Here is a 5756-nt window from a genome sequence, read left to right as displayed (position 1 = left end):
GTCTCAGTCAGACCATTAAGTATGGTCTTTTTGTGAGAATTTGGGGTCTGCATCCCACTGATCTCCTGCTCCCTCAGGGGTTCTCTGTTGTGCTCCCTGTCAGGGCAGTCATCAGTTGTGGCCGGGCACCAACTAGTTCTTCTGGTCTAAGGTGATGTAGGTCTCTGGTTCATGTGGCCCTTTCTGTCTCTTGGGCTCTTAGTTATCGTGTGACCTTGGTGTTCTTCATTCTCCTTTGATTCAGGTGGGTTGAGACCAACTGATGCATCTTAGATGGCCGCATGTTAGCATTTAAGACCCCAGATACCACATTTCAAAGTGGGATGCAGAATGTTCTCAGAATTATTTTGCCAATTGACTTAGAAGTCCCCTTAAACCATGGTCCCCAAACCCCCGCCCTTGCTCCGCTGACCTTTGAAGCATTCAGTTTATCCTGGAAACTTCTTTGCTTTTGGTCCAGTCCAGTTGAGCTGACCTTCCATGTATTGAGTATTGTCCTTCCCTTCACCTAAAGCAGTTCTTATCTACTAACTAATCAGTAAAAAACCCTCTACCACCCTCCCTTCCTCCCTCCCTCGTAACCACAAAAGTATGTGTTCGTCTCAGTTTATACTATTTCTCAAGATCTTATAATAATGGTCCTACACAATATTTGTCCTTTTGCCTCTGACTAATTTCGCTCAGCATAATGCCTTCCAGGTTCCTCCATGTTATGAAATGTTTCACAGATTCGTCACTGTTCTTTAGCGATGCGTAGTATTCCATTGTGTGACTATACCACAATTTATTTAACCATTCATCCATTGATGGACACCTTGGTTGCTTCCAGCTTTTTGCTATTGTAAACAGAGCTGCAATAAACATGGGTATGCATATATCTGTTTGTGTGAAGGCTCTTATTTCTCTAGTGTATATTCTGAGGAGTGGGATTTCTGGGTTGTATGGTAGTTCTATTTCTAACTGTTTAAGATAATGCCAGATAGATTTCCAAAGTGGTTGTACCATTTTACCTTCCCACCAGCACTGCATAAGAGTTCCAATCTCTCCACAGCCTCTCCAACATTTATTATTTTGTGTTTTTTGGATTAATGCCAGCCTTGTTGGAGTGAGATGGAATCTCATCGTAGTTTTAATTTGCATTTCTCTAATGGCTAATGATCGAGAGCATTTTCTCATGTATCTGTTAGCTGCCTGAATATTTTCTTTAGTGCAGTGCATGTTCATATCCTTTGTCCACTTCTTGACTGGGTTGTTTGTCTTTTCGTGGTTGAGTTTTGACAGAATCATATAGATTTTAGAGATCAGGCGCTGGTCGGAGATGTCATAGCTGAAAATTCTTTCCCAGTCTGTAGGTGGTCTTTTTACTCTTTTGGTGAAGGAGAAGACACTTTTTATCATCAATGTTTTGGATTTTGTTGAGGGTTGCTCTGTCTAAGAAGTGATCTACTCAGGAGAATATTTCACGTGCGTTTTAAAAGAATGTGTACTTTGTGCTTTTGGGTGGAGTGTTCTATATATGTCTGTGAGGTCAAGTTGGCAGATTGTGCTCTTTAGCTTTCTGTATCTTTGTTGAGTTTCTTTCTAGATGTTCTGCACTTTACCGAGAGTGGTGTGTTCAAGTCTTCTACTATTATTGTGGAAATGTCAATTTCTCTTTTCAGTGCTGTTAGGGTTTGCTTTATGTATTTTGGAGCCCTGTCATTGGGTGCATAGATGTTTATTATGGTAAAGTCTTCATGATGGATCATCCCTTTAATCATTATATAGTGCCCTCCTTTGTCTTTTATGGTGGATTTTAAAAAAAGTTTTGAAGTATTGCCACTCCTGCTCTTTTTTGGTAGTTATTTGCTGATATATTTTTTCCATACTTTGTTTTTAAATAAATTTACATCTTTCTTTCTAAGATGAGTCTCTTGTAGACAGCATATTGACGGATCTTGTTTTTTTTTTTTTTTTTTTTTTTACATTCTGTCACTCTCTCTTTCTTTCTGCGTGGATTTAGGATGTTTACATTCAGTGTAATTATTGACAGGTGTGAGTTTATTGCTGTCATTTTGTAGTGCTTTCTTTTTGTGATGCTGACAATATCTTTGTTCCTTTTACTTTCCTGTGCTGATTCCTTTTGTTTGTGGATTTCTTTTGTTTTTGTAGCTTTTGTTTTTATTGAGACTTTATGTTTTTCTTCTTTATTTTGATGAGTAGGTTTGTTAACTTTGTGGTTACCTTGAAATTTACCCTTATCTTCCTAGGTTTGAACCAGTCTATTATTACTTTGTTTATTTATTTATTTTATTATTACTTGCTATTATCTTGTCTTCCTCACCATTAGAAAGTCCTATACCTACACGGTTTATTCCCACTTTTATTGTTCTGACATTGTTGTCATTTACAGATTAACCTCTCTGGTTTCCTGCTGTAATTCTTTTCATTTTGGATAGTCCTTGAGAGTTCATTTCCTAGGTTGGTATATGGCTGGGACAACCTTGCGTCCTAGATTCAGGCTGTGGTCTGATGTCGTTTGTTCTCAGACCGAAGGACTCCCTTTAATGATTCTTGTAAGTTTGGTTTGGTTTTTACATATTCCCTTAATTTCTGTTTATCTGGAAATGTCCTAATTTCACCATCATATTTGAACAAATGCTTTGTAGAGGATATGTTATTCTTGGCTGACAATTTTTTTCTTTCACAGTTTTATGTATGTCATCCCATTGCCTTCTTGCCTGCCTGGTTTCTGCTGAAAAATCACAGCTTAGGCTTATTGCTTCTCCTCTGTATGTGGCTTTTTGTTTTTCTCTAGCTGCTCTCAGAATTTTTTCTTTGTCTTTGGTTTTAGCAAGTGTGATTATGATATGTCTTGGTGATTTTCTTTTGGGGTCTATCGTATATGGGATTTCTTTGAGGGTCAGCTTTTCATCTTTCATGATATTAGGGAAGTTTCTGTCAGCAATTCGTCAATTATCCTCTCTGTGTTTTCCATTTTCTCTCCCTGTTCTGGAACTCTGATCACTGGGAAATTTTAGCATTTGATTTTATTCCACATAATTCTCAGGATTTCTTCATTTTTCTTTGTCCTTTTTTCTGATTTTTCCTCAAACAGAGTTGTATCCAAGTGTTTGTCTTCAGTTTCACTGATCCTGTCTTCTGTCATTTCAAACCTACTCCTCGGTCCTTCTATGACACCGTCCACTTCTGAAATCTTGATATCTTTTGGGTTTCTAATTGTTGTTTTTGTATGATTTCTAGTTGTGAATTTATTTTGGCATTTTGCTCCTGTATTATTTTTCTGAATTCTTCCATTTTTTGGTCTGTATTTTCCATAATTTTGTCTGTCTTTTCCATGAATTTGTCTATTTTTTCCTCATTTTTGTCTGCTTTTTGCTTCAACTGTTGGATAGCTCTGAATATTAGAGATTTGAATTCCCTATCAGGTAGTTCTGGGGCCTTTTCTTCCACTGAAAAGTTATCTGGTGTTTTATTTTGGATGCCTACTGGAACCATCCTGTCATGTTTTTTTTTTTTCAGATGTTTTGATATTGTCTGCTATCTTTGGGACACTCAGTAGCTATTTTCTTCATTTATTGATTGTAGATCTGTTTGTTTCATCCTACTTTTTTGTTTCATTTGGTTATGTCTGAGCAGGTGGGCTGTGCGTTCTTTGTTGTTTTATTGTCTGTGGTCATGATACTTTTCACCTCCTTGTCCAATGGGCAGACCCAGTCACTCAGCTATGGTGCAACAGGGCAAGTCCAGCTCAAAGGAAGGGGCTGGGATAAGTTGTTTGTGGCATGTACTAGGGCTGACAGGGCCAGCTGGGAATAAGTGCTAAGTAGGTTCCGGTAGGCCAAGCCTATGTTGCTCGGGGGCATGGTGTTCAGCACACAGTGTAGGTAGGCAGGAAAAAAAAAAAAGGAAGGGGGAAATTGTGGTGTGTGGAACTAACATGGGTATGGGAAAGAGGAGGCAGAAAGAGAAACCCAAAACAAACAAACAAACCAAAAAAAAAAAAAGCACTAAGAGAGCTTGCCTTTGGAGTGGAGAGTTGAGAAAACAAGAAATGGAGAAAAACAAAAAGGAAAAAAAGAGAGGGAAAAATTAGACTAAAAACTTGGAAGAAAAAAAGGAAAGAAAGAAAAAGAAAAAAAAATGTCCCTAGGGGTGTCTCCAGTGCAGCAATAAAGGCCAGGGAGTGGTTTCCAGGCTGCACAATATAGGCTGGCTAGATGAGGTATAGATTTCACACAGTGCTGAGTATTCAGGAGCCAGGAAAAGAAGGTAAGTATAGAGAGACAAGAACTAAGAAATGAAGAAAAACAGAAAGGAAAGAAAGAAAGAAAAAAGGAATGCCCCAGCGATCCCACCTACATGGCTGTACACTTTAGGCGAGTGGCTCCTGAGCCATGCAGTGCAGCCCAGCTAGAAGGGGATCCCAAGCTGAGAAAAGAAAAAGAAAACAAAGAAGCAAAATAAAACAAAGCAAAATAAAAATAAAAGCCCTGGGGCTCCCCCCAGAGTGGTGTCATGGGCTGGGGGAGTGGCACTTTGAAGACTTTTAAGAGGAAGGAAAGATTGCACACAGAGGCAAGTGTTTGAGAGAAAGGATGGGGAAGTGGTGGGAGGAACAGAAGAAAACAAAAGAAATGGAAAAAAGGAACATCAGCAACAGACAAATGGCACATAGGGAGCTGACTAGTTTGGACAGGGTGAATCCAAGCAGCCCAGGGCTGAAGCAGTTGCCTCCTAGCTAAGAGACTCTGGCTGGTGGGAAGCAGAGCAGACTGGGGTGGGGGGGTGGGAGTGAGAGTTAGGAAAGTGTATATCGTTAGTTCCTGGGTGCTCTGTCTCCTGCTGGGAACTTCATGAAGTTGCTTTCCTGTACTGCCTGTCTGCCGATCTCTGATGCGGGTGGGGTGAATCTAAGTGGCACAGATGCTGCACTACCTGGCTAGTTGAGCCAGGAAGAAAGCACAGAGGAAGAGCAGTGGGGAGAGGACAGGTGGTGGGAAAGTGTGTGTTGCTGTTTACCAGGTGCTCTGTCTTCTGCTGGGAGCTCTGTGAAGCTGCTTTCCCATGCTCCCTGTCTGCTGAGTCCAAGTTGGTGCATCCATGTTGGGTTAGCTGATAGGGGACCTCTGCATGTTTCTCTTCTCGCTCGCCGTCCTCTGTCAGTTTCTTATTCCATCTGGTGCTTGGCTGAGTTTTTTTTATCTCTTCATTTGACACTTGGAGTTCCAAGACTGATGTTCATCTCTGTTTTACTTAGTTTTTCAGGTCTTTGCTGTGGTGGGACAGCATACTGCTTCTGTCTATGGTGCTATGTTGCCTGGAAACTGAGAGAGAGAGAATTTAATACAAAATCTGAAACATGGGGAAAACTTAAGCATGTTATGTGCTCAGGCCACCAGTGTGGGGTATTGTCGCTGTTAGGTGTCATTGAGTTGGTTCTGACTCACAGTGACTCCATGTACAACAGAATGAAACACTGCCCGGTCTTGTGCCATCCTCACAATCGTTGTTACGCTTAAGTCCATTGTTGCAGCCACTATGTCAATCTATCTCATTGGAAGTCTTCCTCTTTTTCACTGACTCTCTACTTTACCAAGCATGATGTCCTTCTCCAGGGACTGATACTTCCTGACAACCTGTCCAAAGTATGTGACACATAGTCTCGCCATCCTTGCTTCTAAGGAGCATTCTAGTTATACTTCTTCTAAGACAGATTTGTTTGTTCTTTTGGCAGTCCATGGTATAAGAATATA

The sequence above is a fragment of the Elephas maximus genome, chromosome 20 (assembly GCF_024166365.1).
Source record: "Elephas maximus indicus isolate mEleMax1 chromosome 20, mEleMax1 primary haplotype, whole genome shotgun sequence".
NCBI classification, from domain to species: Eukaryota; Metazoa; Chordata; class Mammalia; order Proboscidea; family Elephantidae; genus Elephas; species Elephas maximus.
The sequence above is the reverse complement of the archived record's forward strand: the minus strand, read 5'-3'. Positions refer to the sequence as shown.